We start from the raw sequence: 20,101 nt of genomic DNA, 5'->3' as shown, positions 1-20,101 counted from the left end.
TAAAAAATTGTGATTATACCTTTTCTTGAGACAATCAGTAAAAATTAAACATACACTGGATTTTGGATATTAGGGAATTATTTTTAATTTTCTTGGGTATAATAATGTGATCATATTTTTAAAAAGTCCTTTATCTGTTAAAAGATATATACTAAGATGTTTACATGTAAACTGATACGTTCTCTGATTTGCTTAAAAACACTTTAACTAAAATGACAAAGGAAAAAAAAAAAAAGGACGTTAGGTGGGGAAACGAAACAAGAAGGTCTAAACTTTGATAATTATTGAAGCTGAGGAATGGATACGTGGGTATATGAGGGAGTTCATAATTCCAGTGTCTCTCTTACGTACATTTATTATTTCCATAATGAAGTTTTATTTTTAAGTGGGACTGGGTGCATTGCATTAGTACAGTGTTATTTCCAAAGAGACTTGATTCCACTATTTTTTAACCCTGAAAGATAAATCAATGAGCCTATACTACTGTCAATAAAAACTGCCATTTATAAGTGTTCAGATTGTGACGTTTTGTATTAATTTTTTATCCTAATTTTCAGAACAACTCCATAAAACAGCTACTAACATTAATTTCATTCTAGAGGTGGAGAAAGAGGCTTAGGAAATTCGGTGACTCGCCCACCATCACATTGCTGGGGCCAGGCCTAGTCACAGCTGGAACTCAGGTTGTGATGCCAGTAACTACAAAACACTGCCAAGTAACCAAAACCAAATCAGTTATTTCTATTAAGTATATAGCGCAAGACAAAGTTTTAGTTACTCTAATGAATTTAAAAATGCGCAGTATTAAATAATTTAAAGCCAATAGTGTAAAAAAAAAAGTGTCCTTTAAGAAATACATCTTCGGAGGAAGTAAAAGTTCTTTTTTCCCCACATACAATTTATCGAGACGAAACCTGCAGATTCTGGCTCACAAGACCCCCTCCAACCTGTCCTGCACGCCCAGCGCTTGTCGCCGGCACCTCTCCTGGCAGGGCACCGCTCGTCACTGCTCCGCGGGGCGCCCTCAGCTCTCGGAAATGTGCATCAGGCCTCAGGTTGCATCCCGGGCTCAGGTCTGTGGTAACACAGCACATCTGGGCATCCCGTGGCAGTGCCAGCCACCGCACTAAGGGCGCTGGGCACAACATCTCCCGTCGCACCGCACAGGTTCTCACACAAGGAAGGAAAGAGCCGCGCCTCGAGTCCCACAAGAACTCCACAGACTTTGAGCGCTGCTCTTACCAGCAAAGCTGAGGTCCCAGGCTCCCTACCCAGGACCCTCGTCCGTCAGCCTCTCCCGCAGCCTCTCCCAAGGCTCCCAGGACGACTGGCGCGGAGAGCGCGAGGCGCAGCAACTGCGCACGCGCGAAGCTAGTGCAAAGGCAGCGCGGGAATCCACGAAAGAGCTCGGAGCGCCGGCCGGTCCTTCCTCCCGCCCCTCCAGCCAACTTTAGCCCGGCCCCAGCCTACTTACTAACACTCAGCCCCAGAACCGACGGCCATCCGCGCCCCGAAGGCCAAATGCCTTCGGTCAGCGCGCCGCTCCACACCGGAAGTGGCCTCTACGACCCAGCACTCCGGCTTGGGGGAAAGCGAGCGATTCCTCCTCCTCACGGCTTCCAAGATTGCCTGGAGATTCTCGAAAGCTCCGGCGGGGATGCGGGCACGCTCCGGGTCTGTGAAGAGAAGGCCGCTCGCTTTTCTCCTCTTTCCTCACTAACTTGGCAAACGCCCCGCGGGAAAGCTAGCCCCTCAGGGCAGCCCGCGTTTTCCGGGGGTGGGGCAGGGCCCCAGGGCAGTCGGCCCGGCTAGGAGACGGCCGGACCCGCCCCTCCTGGAGCCCGGGCGACGTCTCGCGGGTGTTCCTGGAAGTTCACGCCCCTTCCTCCCGCCTAGTAGCGAGGTGGCGGCGCCCGGGACTCCCGCGGAGGAGGGGGACTGCGCGGTGTCCCACCGCGAAGGGCAGGGACTGCAGAGCGGAGCGCGGCTCCGAGAGCCGGCGACCGCCACGGTGTTTGGGGGATGGCCTGGAGAAAGCTAAAGCCGTTCTGTTTGGGAAGTTTCAGTTCCCTGGTGTTACGCGGGAGTTGCGGCTAAGCCTGAGTCAGGCACATTTCCGGGAAAGCATGAAGGAGTGTCCGGTACCACATGGAAAGTTAAAATGAACTGCTGAGGGCACGGATACGTTTGTCTAACGTAGTTCCCTGCCTTGTAGCCGTTACCTGCGGTTCAGTGACGTGACCTGACAAGACTGGGTGGTGAGGCCAGATAGCAAACGATGTCTGTTTTGCTGAGGTTAAACGGGCAGTTTCTGGAGAGCCTGAAATGAGAAGGAATCAGAAGTGACCAGCGTTATTTGGTGGAACAATATATTAGGTAATACATTTTTATTGATTTTTTTTTTTTTTTATTGCTAGAGTAAGAGAGAAACATCAATTTGTTGTTCCACCCATCCGTGCGTTCATTGGTTGATTTTTGTACGTGTCCTGACGGATCCAAGTGCAGCCATGGTGTATCCCGATGATGCTCTAAAAGGTGATGCTCTAAACTGAGCAACCCGGCCAGGGCTAAGTTGTATATGTATATGTATATGTATTTTGTTTTCTCCCCTTTATTGATTTGAAAGAGAGGAAGGGAGAAGAAGAGAGAGATAGAAACCTTGATGAGAGAGAACATCGATTGGATGCCACTGGGGATCAGGCCTACAACCTGGGCATGTGCCCTGACTGGGAATCGAACTAGCAGAACTAGTGACCTCTTGGTGCATGGGTGGATGCTCAACCACTGAGCCACACCATCTGGACTAGGTAATATGTATTTTTAAAATCCACATTTCCTGTGGCTGATAACATTCAAACTGTTAATATGTTTTCCTATTTTATCTTGATTTCTAAAAGAAGAATTTTAGCATTAGAAATTCTACAAATGAAGTTGAAGAAAATAAACAGAATAGACTAGAATCACAATATTTGTTAAACCAGTTCAATACTTTTCTGTAATACTTCTAAGACCTGGGAGGAAGACAGGACAATATTATAAACTTTAAAAAGTTAAGTGGTATTTAGAACATCATAAATACAAAATGTAAAAGTACTTTTTCTAATCATTGTTGATCTTAAGGAATGAATATCATAGCTTACTTGTGATTGAACGTAACAAGATGTTCTGTACCATTTTAGCAATGCTATAGAAAAGTTGGTATTTTTTTTTTTTATCCTCACCCAAGGACATTTTCCCACTTTTTGTTCAGGTAGAGTGGGAGGGAGAGAGAGAGAAACACCGATGTGAAAGAGAAACATCGATGTGAAAGGGACACATTGAGTGGCTGCCACCTGCACGACCAACCAGGGATGGGGACAAACTGCAACTGAGGGCTGTTGAACCTTCATTACCCTGTTATAGAAACCATCGTTCACTTCCAAATTTTATAAGACTTGATTCATAACATTTTTAGAGAAAATGGGTGAAAAATTGACCATGCCATTTTATTTATTTATTTATTTATTTATTTATCCTCACCTGAGGACATTTGTCCATTTTTTTGTTCAGATAGAGTGAGTGGGAGGGAGAGAGAGAGAGAGAGAGAGAAACATCGATGTGAAAGGGACACATCGAGTGGTAGCCACCCGCACAACCCATCCATGGCCGGGGACAAACTGCAACCAAGGTACGTGCCCGTAGTGGAAACTGAACCCGGGTCTCTCGGGACTGCAGGCCAACACTAACCGCTGAGCCAAAGCAGCCAGGGCAACCATGCCATTTTTAATAGGAGGCATAATTGCTAGTATAAATGTTTATAATGGAAATGGAGAGTTTTGTTACAAATGGAAAGAACCTGTAATCAGTTTTGTCTTTTAATGGCACATTGAAAGAACAGTGTACTTGTGGTCCAAAGAAAAACTATCCTAACTGTATGACCTAATCTGTTCCTCTGGCCTTTGCCATTGGCTTCACTGTCCAGTCCATTTTTGTAAGTCAGAATCAAAAGAATCATCCTTGACTCCTTCTTCTCTCTTAACCCCCATATGCAAACTATCACCAAGTCCTGTCAGTTTTATTTACAAATAGCTCCAGTTTTATTTACAAATAGCTCCCAAATCCATCCCTGTATTCCAAGATACCATTATCCCTTCCCTAGTCTACTACTAATCTGTTCATATTCACCCAACCAACTCCACCTAAACTTTTCACTAGTGTTCAGAAAAAAATTTGAGCATCTATTCTCAATTCATGTACATATTTAAATTTTAAATTGTATACATGTATTACTGAAAATTGCTATACAGTCTAATGCAGCAGTTCTCAACCTGTGGGTCGTGACCCCTTTGGGGGCCGAACGACCCTTTTATAGGAGTCACCTAAGACATAACAGTAGCAAAATTACAGTTATGAAGTAGCAACAAAAATAATTTTATGGTTGGGGGTCACCACAATATGAGGAACTATATTAAAGAGTCACGGCATTAGGAAGGTTGAGCTAATGAGTAAGTCACAGGCTCTGGTGCCAGACATCCTGGCTTTGAATCCTGCTCTAATACTTCCTTACTAAGTGACCTTGGACTGGTTTCTTAACCTCTGTCTCATTTTTTTTTTACCTGTAAAATGAAGATAATAGTACCAACCTCACAGAGTTATGAAGAGTAAATGAGTTAATATATGTAGACTGCTTAGTAGAATATTCAGATACTTAGTATGTGTTCAATAAAAGCTAGCCCTAAATACATCTGAGCTAATACATGATGACTATCATAACACATTTTTAAAGGACAAGGAAAAAAAATCTTTTTCCACCTTCAATCTTGTCCACTTCGAGACCACTTCTCTATACTATAGCTACTGTAATCTTGAAAAATAAGTCTGATCATGGCACTATGCTGCTTAAACCCCTTCAGTGGCTTACTGTTACTCTGAAGAAAGCCCCTTTGAACTGCTTCTGCTACCTCCCCAGGTTCATTTCCAAACATTTTCTGCCCTCTGGCCTCACTGGCCTTTTAGTCCTAGGGCTTTGCGTGATGTTGCCTCTCTGGAATTCTTAACCAAACCTACCCCCACCTTTTCCCTAGTGATTACTAATTCTTTTATCTTGTTCTAATAGTCTCTTCTAGTAGATACTCATACAGCACTATGCACCTTCCCCTCTTACACTGATTACAATTTATTTATTTAATTAATCCATTCTCTCCGTTAGACTGTAAGTTTGTTGAAGTCAAAACCTTTTTATCTCCAGAAACTCAGTGCCTGCTGTAAAGTAAGAACTCTGTGGATAAATGAATTGGGCATCCCTTGAGGGATTCCAATTTTTTATGTAGGTAGAGAAAAATCTTTGAATTCATTCACAATTCTTAGCTTCCCATTATAAGATTCTATGGTGGTTACTTTAACAGTGGAAATGGTAGGCATACTCAGATATTTGCCCTGAATAAAGAGCTTTCTGCTCCCTACCTGCTTGAAAAAAGTATGAAGTCCTGAAGAAGTGAGAAAACATCTTTAACAGAGAAGCAGCTATTTTGAACCTTTTGTAATACTGGGTTTCTCATTTTTTATGGCTTAGAACAATGCTTCCAAAACTTCGTCAATACTTAGAAAATGAGTACTTGTATTATACTGTGATAAAAAGATAAGGCTGCTTCCATTCAAAGGCAACAAAGTTGGGACTCCAGCCACTCTAGGTCCAGTGCTGCCATCTTGAGGGTTTTACTGTCCCAGCATATCTAAAACCCACTGGAGGCTTAGGATACTCCTTTAAAAATAAGAGTGGTGAAGGCCTGAGGCAGGGCTGGAACCCGGTGGAGTGGAATAATGGGGGAAATTAAAAGGCCTGCTGCAGGGGAATGGGAGCATCTGTAATACTCTCAACAATAAAGATTTTAAAATTGCCTGGTGAGATAGTTAAAATGACAAATTTTTTATTATGTACATTTAATCACATAAGAAAAATTGTATGATAGCAGTAAAAATTCTAGAATTATTAGAACTGTAGAATTTTGCAACTATATAGATTTTAAGCCATGTTATAACTGAAACTGTTGATTCTACAATCTGCTTAACTCTTACAGCTGGGTAGCTGAGGGTTGTAAAGGTTAAAATCACATAATAGGTTAGACTGAAATCACTAAAATTACGTATTTTCACACTTCATGCAGGACATCATTTAATCCTTAAAATAGACTTCGTTCAGTCTGGTCAGTGTGGCTCAGTGGATTGAGTGTCATCCCATGGACTGAGAGGTCCCGATTCAATTCCCACTCTGCACATGGCTGGGTTGTGGGCTTGATCCTTTGATCCTCTATAGGGGGCGTGCAGCCGATGTTTCTCACATTGATGTTTCTATCTCTCCCTTCCTCTCTCTCTAAAAAAATCAATAAAAACATTGAAAAAAAAGACTTTGTTCCGCTCCTTCTATTTCCTTTGCTGTCTTCCAAACTTTCACTATTTTTCTCAAACCTGTTTAATATTCTCACTCTTAGCAGACATCCTAGCTTTCTGGTTATACAAAACAGTTGGGCTCAACAGTTGTGATCTTCCTGAACTTCCCATTTCCTTTCTCAATCCTGTGAATTAGGTACAATCCGATTGCTTCTCACCTTTTTTGCATCCACCCTGGGCCAAGGCGTCATCATATCAAACTTCTTCTGCAGCAAAAACTTTTTTTTTTCTAAATCAGCTTTCTATTTCACTGTTTTCCCCTTGCAGTGTACTCTCCACAGCAGAGTGGTCCTTTAAAACCTAAGTCAGAACATGACCCTCCCTTGCTCAAAACATCCAGGGTGTCTCATTTTAGAATAAAGTTAAACCCTTTTCCATGGAGTCAGGACAAGTCAACCACTGTGTTCCATCACTGTTAGTAAATATAGTTTTGGGGGTTTTTTGTGTGTGTTTTATTTATTTTTTTATTTTTTATCCTCACCCGAGGATATTTTTCCATTTTTTGTACAGATAGAGTGGGAGGGAGAGAGAGGAAGGGAGAGAGAGAGAGAAACATCGACGTGAAGGGACACATCGAGTGGCTGCCACCCGCACGACCAACCAGGGCCGGGGACAAACTGCAACCGAAGTACGTGCCCTTAGCGGGAACCGAACCCGGGTCTCTCCGGACCGCAGGCCGACGCTCTAACCGCTGAGCCAAACTGGCCAGGGCTTGTGTGTGTTTTAGAGAGAAAGGGAAAGAAACATTGGTCAGTTCCCTCCCTCACACCCCAAGTGGATACCGAACCCAAATCTAATGGATTTGAACCCACCACCCCACCCTTCTGTGTATAGGACATTGCTCCAACCAACTGAGCCACACTGGCCGGGGCTAAGTAAGTTCTGAATTATAGTATTGCTTTTCTTTCCATCCTCACACTTACTACTCTAGTTTGAGCCCTGATATTTCTCACCTGCACTACAGCTTTCTTGCTTCAAGTCTTGTTCACCTTAATCCAGTTTCCACACAGCTGCCAGAGATTTAAATCATTTCTGATCTTGGGGCTGCCTTGTTTAAAATCTTTCAGGACTCTCCATTTAAAATGTCACAGGAGCCCTTTCTAGCCTTGTTACACTCTACCTCCTCCTCACCCTTTCCTTCTATCAGTAGGAAACTGCTTTTATTCCTCCCTCGGCCCCATTGCTATTTCTTTTGTGGCTCAGTCTGCTTGCAGGAGGCTAACGTAACATCTCTCTTCCTCCTTCCTTCCTACTCCTTCCAGAAATAGCCCTCCTTATTCCCCCATACTCCTGTATATGTATCTTTATCACTGCATTTAACACCATTATACTGTAATTATTTTTATATCTTTTATCTTTTCTAACTAGGCTGTGGGTGATTCTTTGACAGCAAAGACTGTGCTTTCTCTATTCTTCTCAGCATTTGTAGTTCTTACCAGAGAGTCTTAGCATAGCTAAGCATATGCTAAGCATAGCTTAGCATAGCATATTCAGTAGAACCACATATAATTTAAGTTTCTAGTAGCCACATTTTATTTTTTTTTATTCTCACCCGAGGACAATTTTTTTTTTTTTTTTTAAATTTTGTTCAGATAGAGTGGAAGGGAGAGAGAGAGAGAGAGAAACAGCGACGTGAAAGGGACACATCGAGTGGTTGCCACCCACAGGGCCCAACCAGGGCCGGGGACAAACCGCAACGGAGGTATGTGCCCATAGCGATAACCGAACCTGGGTCTCTCCAGACCTCAGGCTATCGCTCTAATCGCTGAGCAAACTGGCCAGGGCTCTAGTAGCCACATTTTAAAAAGTAAAAAGAAACAGCTGAAATTTATTTTATTTTATTAAATTTATCTAAAATAACTCTGGCTGTGTCAGTTGGTTAGAACGTCGCTCCCGTAGACTAAGGACACATACAGGAATCAACCAATGAATGCATAAATAAGTGGAACAACAAATGATGTCTCTCTCTCTGAAGTCAGTAAATTTTAAAAATTATCTAAAACATTATTTCAACATGTCATCAATATAAAATTTATTGAGACTTTCTACATTCTTTTTCTTTGTACTGATTCTTAAAAACCCGATGTGTATATTATCGTTATAGCACATCTCAATTTGGATTGGCTGCATTTCAAGTGCTTAAAGCCACATGTGGCTAGTGGCTACTGTGTTGGACTGCACAGACCTAGTACTGTATATATAATAAACAGATGAAGTTACGTGATTTATCTGAAGAACCAGGGCAGAGCTGGGACTGGAACAAGGATATGTGATTCCTAGTCTAAGTACATTTCTGTTATTTGTGCTAGGCATTTCCCATCTCTCTCCCACTCCTCACATCATCTCATTCCCCTCCTCCCCCATCATTGAGGGCCTGTATCTTCAGGTAATAATTTGAAAGTGATTAAACCCATTATGAATATTTACATAATATTTTACATAATAATGTTCATCACCTTTAAAATGAACACAGGAGTGAGCTATTTTAAGAATAAGACAAAAGAACTATTTTAAGAATAAGACAAAAAGCTGTTGAGAGAGAAGACTTTAAGATAAAAGAAAATTATGTTAACTGTCAACATTTGTGTCAACTGTAACAATTGGTTTAATTTTTTAAAGTTGTTTCCAGTAATTACTAAGTGTTGTTTGGGGGTAGGCATATACATCAATTAGTGATCTTGCCCCAAGTGCCAAAATGTTTTGCCTGTGATTTGAGTTGATGGTGCCAAGATCCAGTTAGGTTGAGCAGTTTTATAATTGTCTTAAAAGATATATTTAGCCCTGGCTGGTTTGGCTCAGCGGTTAGAACGTTGGCCTTGCGGTCCAGAGAGACCCGGGTTCAGTTCCCGCTGAGGGCACATACCTCGGTTGCAGTTTGTCCCGGCCATGGTTGGGTCATGCAGGTGGCAACCACTTGATGTGTCCCTTTCACGTCGATGTTTCTCTCTCTCTTCCTCTCTCCCTCCCATTCTATCTGAACAAAAAACAAAAAAAAGGTCCTTGGGTGAGGATAAAATATATATATATATATATTTAACATTCATGAAAGATGTCAGCATCACCTTTTTATTTTGACAGTCTTAGGCAGTCATTAAAGTGCCATAATACACATTAAAGATTATACATGGCTTTTCAGTTAGAAAAATTAGCCTCATATAGTCTGGCCAACTTCCAACTTAGATAAAGAAGCTTCATTTATTTTGATTTTCACTATGGCTACATATACCTTCTTCATTTTCTCTTATAAACTCTTAAAGTAGTTTTGTGTTTGTGTTTCTAAATATTCACGTAACTACTTTATTTCACATCATTAATGGGCAAAATTTTACTAGACAGGTACTTTGCCCAGTTTAGGAACTATCTTTTTATATTTGGTGAAGAGTACAGTATACCATAAAATTGCCTAGTTGCCTAGGTTTAAATTATGGTGAGCTGATCAAGAAGGTTAATGAAGTTTTTGCAAAATAATTTATTACCAATGGAAAGGGACATTTTTTCTTTCAAGTCACCCATTTATAATACAGTGGCTGCTTGGGAAATATCTCATACCTATGCATATAGGTTTATGAAGCCCAGGACTTTTGTTAGTTAGCCCTGGCATTTATAAGAACCTCAGAGCTTAACTGCTGTAGAGATGATAAAATAATTTAAGAGTGATCACTAGATAAAAATAGTAGATTTTATTTTGGGAATCTTGAAAAACTAATTTTTACCTTTTATCTAGTAAATATCATACTATACTGCATGATCCTATATACATATGTATAATTCTACCATGATGGAAGCTGTGGGAACAATATTTATTTACAGTAATGTAAATAAAAATATAATAAAGGGTTAACTGTAGGAACAAATCACTTGGAGTCTCTTAATTAAAAAATTCCTTGATAGGTTCACAAGAGCAAACACGTTTAATATTCATTGCTTTACCCACTTCTAAGAAAATAATGATTCACATCTTAAATGTTAATTTTTCCATCTGTGAATTGGTAAATTTATTCACTGCTGGCAAATAGTTGTGATTTTTAATGTATTCATGCATCACAAATTACAGATAGGATATGACTTCAAACATGCTCACTGGCTTCCCCCCCCAGTTTCCCCCTATTCCAACTATACTTGAGAAAAATAGACTTTGTTTAAATATTGGTTATGTGCTTTTCCTAATCCAGATATTAGTCTAATGTTAAGGCAGCTTTGATGGTTACTTTTCCAAAAATGTTTATGTCCAAAAGTCTTAGAGGAAACCTTCAGTTTCAGCCAATACTTTTCAGTTTTACTTGAGTTATAATGGGAAGTATTAGAAATAGATAGTGAAATTAAATTATGCTTTAATTCACTTCACAACCTTGGTGACAATTTGTGTTTGTAGATGACTTTTTTAACTATAATTTTTACAAACTATGTGTTTGTGGATATTAAGTCTGAAATAAATAGACTTCTTCTTCCCAAATCTAGTTTGCTTCCTATATAATGTGACCATATGCCCTGGCTTACCAGCAACAGTTCTGGTTAATGTCTGTTGTTCTAGCTAATTATTAATAGGACTTTGTTTACTCTAAAAAATGTCCTGGTTTTGGTTATAAATCACATGATCAGAAGCTTTAAGGAATTTGAAGTATAAACTAATAAAAAAAGGTCATTTTTAAAATGACCTTTTGTAGTCAGGAGTATTTCCTTCTCAATTACGTACAGGCCTATCTAAACACTTTTTAAAGAATATTATGGTACAGATAATATAAGTCATAATATTGTTTGATTTATAGATAGTATTCTGAAATTCCTGAGTTTAGAAGTGGTTTGTTTAATACTGATAAGAAATGGATTCAGGAACAATTAGTGATGGTAAAATACAAAGTATTTTTCCTATATATCTTCTTTTTTGAATCTAAAAATAACTGTCATAAAAGGAGAATAGGTACGGTTTTCATCTTTCCACTGAAGCTGAGAAATTAGGTGGTTTGACTAGCATTATATATACAAACGAGTAGATAAGTTGACCCAAGACTTCAAACCCAATCTTCTGGCTATAAATCCTGTATCTAGGCTCTCTGCAATACACCCTACTAGTTTTGAATAGTAAAATTTATTTAAAACGTTTTCTGTGCTTTTTAAATTAGAAAATGTTTTTGAGAAAATAACCAAATAAAGTTTCTGAATTTTGATAAAAAAAATTTCTATTACCTACAGGCTATTTGCAGTTCCAGCATATTTTTCTATTTACTTCAGAAAGCTTTACATTTTATGGCTTTACTAAAAGGACTTTTAAATTTGATAGCAATTTAATTTAAATTATAATTGAGAAGAAGAAAATAAATTGGGCTCTCTTAGTCAGGGTTGGAGTGAAGCACTTATTATATGGACCAATCTCAGTTCATTTTTTAGATTTTGTTGCATTAATAATTGTATTTCTTAGTGATTGTGTCACACATGCCTTTTTACTTGCCTTTTAATAGGTGTGGACATTTGAGAGATGAATATAAATTGACTTCTAGTGGAATTAACAAACATGTATATATTAGCCTTTTCCAGCCCCATGTTGTGGATTCTTCTATGTAGTAAGTTTAAAACTAACTAGAATAAAAAGAGCCTTGAATTATGTTGTAATCTCGGAAGGGACCAGAGCAGGAAGTGCTCTAAAAAATTGTGACTGTGTGGTACAATCAGTGATGGCATATAGCCACATCCCCAGTGCATGGTAGTTGGCGAGTCCTGAGCTGGGAAATAGGACCAGGGTTTAAGCTCTGGCCCTATCTTTGATTATCTTCATGTTTCCTAGACAAGTCTTATTTCCCCAACTGAAAAATGAGAATATTCATACTCACTGTGTTTAAAGGGATTGTTGTAAGAATGAAATAATATATGTGAAATTTCTTAAAGAAGACTTCATAGAAGTTTGAAGCAGCATGCCTATTGGGAGCAAGCAGAGTGGCAGAAGAAGAAGCTTGCCTATTGGGAGCAGAAGGCATGTGCAAAGATTCGGTGATGGGGAATCATTGTGAATTCTGGAAACTGTAGGTATATAGTAATGTGTTTGCATAGGTTGCTATTGGAAAGTCATCAGAAACTCCACTTACTTGGTTTAATGCATTCTACTTTTAATTATAATTCTATTGAGCAAGGAATTGAACTTCTCTGTGCCTCAGTTGTTTATCAGTGATATGAAGATAATAACATATATCTTGGATATTTCACAGGATTGTTGATAGGACTGAATGATTATATGTATGTAGCCAAACAGTGTAAGAAACTGTCATTAATTGTAGATAGATTTAAGAGCTACAGCTAATCATAGAGATCTTTCCAATTGTTAGTTATATAATTATAGTGAAGGTTGAATTGCTGTGTAAATTGTGAGACATTTATAATTATAGAAGGGGTTAAATTACAATTTGTTAAGTGCTTTTACATATCTTATTTGATTCACATAATTAAGTTTAAATAAATGAGGTAGTATTATTATATTGGTATCTCCATTTTATTCCAAGGGATTTAAAAGTCATCTAGTCCAACTGCAAAATTGCACAAGAAAGTAAAACTAATTTCTTTCTTTCTTTCTTTCAGAAATTGGTGGTTGTAAGAAATCATTTATTTAACAGAGATTTATGATCAACTCAGCTTCAAGTCCAAGAAAGGAGGTGTTGGTATCATGTTGATTGTGATCTGAGCTAATTTAGTGTGGACCTGAGTACATTTGATTCCTTCTTTTGAAAATAGTATCTTTTATTATTGGGCTTTGTTCAGTGGTGTGTATCCCTACTTTTTCTTATTTCTCGGCCCTCTTCAGTCTAATTTCCTTATTTCATTCTTGTCAATTCATTAGCTTATTTAACCACCTTCTAAGAAAGAGGCGTTTTTTTAAAAACTCAAATACTAATTATTTTACCAATACGAGTTAAATGAAAAGATAATTAATCCTTTTTTATTTACACTTATTTCTTCCTTACTTAGCTAAACTAGTTCTTTCATTATGCAAACAAATATGATATTTACTTAAAGCACATAACTGGCTGTTTAGTTTTCTATTTTTAATCTATTTAACTAGAGCCTTTGTCTAATGTATTCTTCAGAGACATGCTCTAGGATCACATTATAGGTTATAATGAATTATTTCTTGTAACTAGACCCTCTTGGATAGAGTCCAAGACAAACTTGTACTATTCAAAATTCTGTGTTTCACTATAATAGGAAGTGTTACTTGAGGGTCCAATGTAGTCAATCTATTTTTACTTAATTTTACCAATGTAAACTTAAACAATAAAGTCTTTGGATTAATGCTGGACACAAAGTATTTTCAGAGTACATACTAATTGTTCATTTTGCTGCTGTTTGGCCCTTTAAAAATTGGCAACCAAATTCAGGAAATGAAATGCAATTTATTAGAAAATGCCTTTCTCACAGAAGATCAAGTTTCAATGCATCTCATGTTTTGTGGGAATGGATCAAATACAGCAGACAAAAATAGGCTTTCCATTTGAAATTGCTGTACTCATTTCTTATAAAATCCATTTTAGTTTTATGGTGTATTAAAATTATATTGGTAAACTAAGGAAAAAGCAGTTTGACCATATTTGTCCTGTAATAGTGATGTACTGGACACCTTTTGGGCCCTGCTTACTCCAATTTTTGCAGTGGTAACCAGATTCAGAAACCTGACAACCCTTCACCTAAACCTTCTGTCCTGGGGGCTTCTCTGAAGCCTTTGGAAATGAAACACAACCTGAAAGTGTGAGGAAATTAACAACTCATGAGGTAACCCTTAACTGAAAGAAGTCAGAACTGGTGGATAAATTTTCCTCTTGCATGCTTTCAGCTTCATGGCTCAAAAAAAGGTACTGAGAATGAGCTGTGTTTGCCCATAGTGGGAAACGAACTCCATAATGCACTCTTGTATTGGCCTTCCCTCCCTCCTTGTTTCCTTCTCTTAATCCCCCACTTCTGTTCCCTGGGATGACTTTCCAAATCAAGAACTTGCACACAATCTGGAGGATTCAGGCTCTACTTTCCAGGGAGAACCCAAACTAAGAGATAATGGTTAAATATGAGATTTCCATTTCACTATTTTTAAGTCATTAATGGAAAATTTAACTTTTGAAAGTTTGTATGCATGGACAAGAGTCAGATTAACTGTGTGTACTACTCTGCAAGAGTGTTAATGTTGACCCATAATTGGTTGAACATATGCATTTGAGGCTATTTTTCTGATAGTGATAATGGTTGGATTCGAAGGAACTCATACACTCTTGCTCAGTCTCTCTTAGGTAAGAGAATTTTGTCTAGATAGAGCTTAGCAATCTGCCTTTTTAATAGGCATCTACCAGGTGAGTCAGATGGTCCAGAGACAACACTTTGAGAAGTATTGCTACATTATTATAGTAGTAATGCTGCTGGGCATAATAATCTATGACTATGAAGTAAATGAAAATTAACTGACTCCACAGGGATTGAATTAGTATCATGGTACCGTTAATCATATGTTCTAATAAATTGAGCTAAAACCACAGATTCAGATGTCAGATTAAAAAGAGAACCCAATTTTTATTTCAGAGTCACTGTGCTCTTCCTTTGTTGAAATTTTATTTGGTATTACTTGGCTTTAACATTAGTTTTAACATGTGATTTGTTATGGTACCAAAGAATAGCAAAGAATTTAACTTACACTAGATGTGTTTCATATATGTTCACTGGTGGAACTAGAAAAGGTCATTCATCTCAAAGCAGCAAACACATCTTAAAAAAGTAAAACTGTGGGAAAGAGACTGATGTGGTCATGCTGGAATGGACTGAACAACTTTTCTCATTGAATGGCCTATAGCCAGGTTCTGGTGTAGCCAGGTTCCACGTCCAGTGTACAGATTTCTGGCCTATAGCCAGGTTCCCGTGGTTAGTTCTATATTATAGTTTAAAAAAAAACAGTATTCTTGTTTCTGAGCAACATATATTTGTTTTAAATTTTGTCAGACTATTGCTTGGAAAGTGTGACTAGAGCATAATTTAAGAGATCACTAAAATGCTATGTAGCTGGTATTTCCCATTTAGTTTTTATTATGTTATTGAAAATAGATTACAATATTAGTATTTTTAGAAAAGTGAATGATCCTACTGTCTTAGACTATATTTCATCTACTTTTATTTAGGAGAACTCTACCCTTCAAATTTTGACCTATATATGTTAAATGTAAATTTTTTTATAGAAGACCTCATCACAGAATTCTCTAAATTGCTTCAAAAATATTGTACTGAAAGCTACATAAAGTTATTGATCTTATATTTCTCAGTGTTTCAAGGTTCATTCCAAAATTCATTAGATTTAAAATGTTTTTGTGTTGGAAGGAAGTTTTTCTCACTCCTAATGTATGTCATTGTAAAAACCACAGGCAAAGAACTTTCAAAGAAATAGACTTAAGATAGAACTTTGAAACTAAAAATTTGCCATACAAGTTATATTTTCACTTTGTCAATAATACTAACAACTTCTAATGTAATGGTGTTATGATTATTTTTGAAAAATTTTTTTTCTGATTTTTTAGAGAGAGAGGAAGGGAGAGAGAGATAGAAACATCGATGTGAAAGAGCATCAATCGGCTGCCTCCTGCATGCTCCCTACTGGGGATGTGTCCTGACCAGAATCAAACTGGGACCTCTCAGTCCATGGGACGACGCTCAATCCACTGAGCCTCACTTGCCGGGCTATGATTACTTTTTAAGACTATCTATCTTTAACATGATGAGCCATAATGTTCTTTATTTCCCAGTTCATTTCCTGGTGCATAACAGGTTAGGTTGTTAGTCCTGAAGTATCCATTAGCTACAGAGGGTCTCTGATTTAAGATTTTTTTCGGCTTTACAGTGTGAAAGCGCTATGCATTCAGTAGAAACAGTACTTCAAATTCTGTACTCTTTTGGGCTAGCAATATGCAATACTATACTGTCTTCTAATGCTGGGCAGCAGCTTCCAGTCAGCCATGTGATAACAAGGGTAAGTAATGGATACTCTACAGTGTGGTATTAGTATTAACTGCATTTTTGATTTATGATATTTTCAACTTTTGATGGGTTTCTTAGGTTATAATTTCATCATAAATTGAGAAGCATCTGTATTTATATAGAAACATTTTTTAAAATCTTTGAAATTTATGTTATTCCCTGCCCTCTTTTAATTGCTTATAGTAATATTCACACAAAATCTGTGAAAATAAATGCAGGTTTAATACTAATTTAATGAATAGTCACATAAGATTAACTTGCTTATGTATCTAATAAAATAGTTTTAATAAGAATGTATATCGCCCTGGCCAGTTTGGCTCAGCGGTTAGAGCGTTGGCCTGCGGTCCGGAGAGACCCGGGTTCGGTTCCCGCTAAGGGCACGTACTTCGGTTGCAGTTTGTCCCCGGCCCTGGTTGGTCGTGCGGGTGGCAGCCACTCGATGTGTCCCTTCACGTCGATGTTTCTCTCTCTCTCCCTTCCTCTCTCTCCCTCCCACTCTATCTGTACAAAAAATGGAAAAATATCCTCGGGTGAGGATAAAAAAAAAAAAAAAAAAAAAAGAATGTATAATTAGTGGACTTAATTGGTAAGTGGTACTTTTGTCTTTAGGTATACCATCTACAAGGTTTTCAATTTATGAGAAAAAAAAAATTCATTTACCGTGGATATAAATTCAAACTATATTATTAGCACAAAGCTTATTTGTGCAGCAGTTAAACATCTTTCAGGAAATTAAAGCTGATTGCAAGATTTCAATAAGATCAGTTTGTATTATGAGTGGATCTATTTGTTGGTTCTAATATCAAGTCATAACCTATTTCCTGCTCTTAGGTCTTAGAATGTTTTGTCACACCATTCTGAACTCCTTTCTGATTAATGACATACATTTCATAAGTATCTTGCATGTGAACTTTGTTCATTAGGTCCGTTTCCTAATCAATTAATGAGTCTGAGGCTAATTTAATATTATTTTTAGAAAATGTTAAATCCGTGTGCTGGTGAGGGGGGGCAGCCAATCAATGTGTCTCTCTCACATTGATGTTTCTCTCTCTCGCTCTCTTTCTCTCTCTCTCCCTCCCTCCCTCCTTCCCTCCCTCCCACTCTATCTGCAGATAGATGGAAAAATATCCTCGAGTGAGGATTTAAAAATAAAAGAAAAAAGAAAATATCAAATCCTATTCTGTTTTACTTATTATACCCAAAACATTTTGTACTCACTGTCCTATTATTTACTATCAGGGAAATGCTATATAATTTTATATTGACCTACAATAAATTTAATTTGGAAGAGAACCTTTTGGAGGGAAAAAAACATATTCTAGAGCCCTGGAGAAATAATTCAGTTGATAGTAGAATGAGCACAATCTTTAGACCATTAGAAATCCTCGGACAACTAATTTATTGTCATATGAGATAATAGATATAAAATGCCTTTGAAAAACTCAGATACTAAGCACAAGTAAGGTGTAATTTGGTCTATGTCAAAGTTCCTTTCTTTGGTATAGATGATTGAAATTTGAATTTTAAAAAATTAAACCTTTTAATTACCTTGATATATTGCTCTCAAAATATATTTAACAATGGCTTCTTGAGTCTTTAATTGGATTCAGTTATATGAGTTTCTGTTTTTAAAATTTTAATAAGGTTAAAATATTTTTCACTAGTAAATCTTAATGCTTTCCAAGGTTGCTGATTTAATTTTTATGTCTCTGACAAAAATTAAATATATATTCTAAGTTAAACTTTGACTTCTCTTACTCAAGCTACTTTGAGGAAATTTATTATATATCCTATTAATAGGGTGGATATTGACATTTGCTGCACCTACTATGTTCTAGGAACTGTGCTAGGTGTTTTACACACAATATATCATGTAATCGTTCTAACAACTCTTAGAGAATGGTATTAGTTTCCTTAACTTACAGATGGAGAAAACAGAACTCAGAGGGTTCAGTAATTCCCTAGGATAAAGCAGTTTGTAGCAGTCAGTATTCAAACCCTTTTCAGTTTGACTCAAAAGCCCGTATGGTTTTCAACATACTACCCTTTCTCTTGCCTGTAAAGATAAGAAAGAAATGGAAGTGATTATTTTCCAGAGTTCACTTGGACTGAACTAAATTTACTAAATTTAGAAGCATCCCTCAGGTAGGATTTTCCCTGTGAAAAGATAAGGAGGTTAGGAGAATTAACATTTAGTTCTAGGAATCAGAGTTGAAATTTTTGAGCCTTTGGTTCTCAAGCGTTCTGTAATCCCATTTCCTTGGAACTCCTCAAGTTAAAAACATTTAAAGCATTTTGAGCATTTGTGTGCAAAGCCCTGTATTAAGAGCTTACCCCTTAAATAACAAGTTCTATCACCTCTAACATGGGTTTTGAGTACTACAGTTCTGGTCTTCATAATCTTATTAAAATTTGCCTGTCAGTTCAAACCAAGCTTTAGATGGCCTTTGGGGAAAATCCTAAACTACATCCATATAAGAGTGACTAAAACAATACAAAATTACATACATACTAAGAAAATAAACTATTGAGTTGGTTAAAGCAATATTAAGTCAGAAAATGACAGCAGGACCCACAAATATGAAGGAATGTAAGGCCAATATGAAGGAATATGAGGTTCTCTTATCAGTTTGATATAAAATTTTACAATGGCATTAAGAGATTAGGGTTTAAAATTGTAGTCACCTTCATTACCAATGGCAACTCCATAAATCCAGCCACAATGCCAAAAAAGTTTGGGGGCAGTAATGATATAGATTAAAATATAAAAGCAAATCATTTATTAGTTCAGCAAAAACTCATTAATATAACTCTGTAACAATTTTTTTTTTGTTTTTTACAAATCCTTTAGAAAACATAGAGTAGATTTCATGTAGAATTCAGAAGAGTCAATGTAGAGCAGTGAAAAATTGATTAGTCTGGGCTGGTAGTGAGGAGACTGAGATGTTCTGGTCCCAGATCTACCCTTAGATTGTATAGTAGTAATTTAGCTACATTTTGTGGCTTTTCATTCAACTCAAACATGAGGAGTTGGATTCATTTGCTATCTTTAAGAGTCCTTCTAGCTAAAAAAATGTTATGATTCTAAGTGTTTTTGGTAGGAAACATGAAGATGTTCAGGAAGCAAAGAGGTTAATGTTAAAAAAGCTAACATTGTTAATAAAGAGTCACTGTATGAAACTGGCTAGGAATAAAGAGAAAGGAATGCATCCCCAATTAGACTTAAGAAAAGATTTTTAAATAAGTAGAACATTTTTTGACCTGAGCCCTGAAATAATGTACAGCTGTGTAACACACACACACACACACACACACACACACACACACACAGACTTCTGATTGATAAATATATGGCCTAATTTAAATCAAAACATCACAATGTATCAATATTTCAGAGGAATCAATTTATGGAAAATACATAAAAGTAATTTAATAGGACTTTCATATATTTGAAACTGAAAAGCCCATTAAAAGAAAACTGTAGAACCCCTCTCCAAAATGTAGAGTTAGGCTTTAAATATTATGGGTAGATTTGATATGAAAAGATGTATCTAGTTCTTAAGTAGCTTTCCTCAAAACCATAAACATAAGAAATACTCAAGAAATAAATTGCAATCCTAAATTGTTTATTTTCAAACAGTAACCCTATATTTAAACACTATTGTTTTTAAAAATTTACATTACTATA

At 37.3% G+C, this 20,101-nt stretch overlaps 1 long non-coding RNA gene across 4 annotated transcripts; it reads left to right on the top strand.

The window, feature by feature from the left end:
• Positions 1 to 2,133: 2,133 nt before the first annotated feature.
• Positions 2,134 to 16,399, top strand: LOC118618760. Of its 4 annotated transcripts, none has more exons than XR_004957097.1 (5): positions 2,134 to 2,376; positions 12,310 to 12,440; positions 12,991 to 13,142; positions 14,200 to 14,258; positions 16,277 to 16,399. It is a non-coding gene; the product is annotated as an uncharacterized LOC118618760 (long non-coding RNA). The 4 variants fall into 4 exon arrangements; XR_004957095.1 differs by having other exon boundaries at positions 12,307 to 12,440; XR_004957096.1 differs by having other exon boundaries at positions 12,307 to 12,444.
• The last annotated feature ends 3,702 nt before the right edge of the window (positions 16,400 to 20,101 follow it).

Source organism: Molossus molossus, unplaced genomic scaffold (assembly GCF_014108415.1).
Source record: "Molossus molossus isolate mMolMol1 unplaced genomic scaffold, mMolMol1.p scaffold_m16_p_6, whole genome shotgun sequence".
Lineage (NCBI taxonomy): Eukaryota > Metazoa > Chordata > Mammalia > Chiroptera > Molossidae > Molossus > Molossus molossus.
This window is presented reverse-complemented; position numbering and strand designations above follow the sequence as displayed.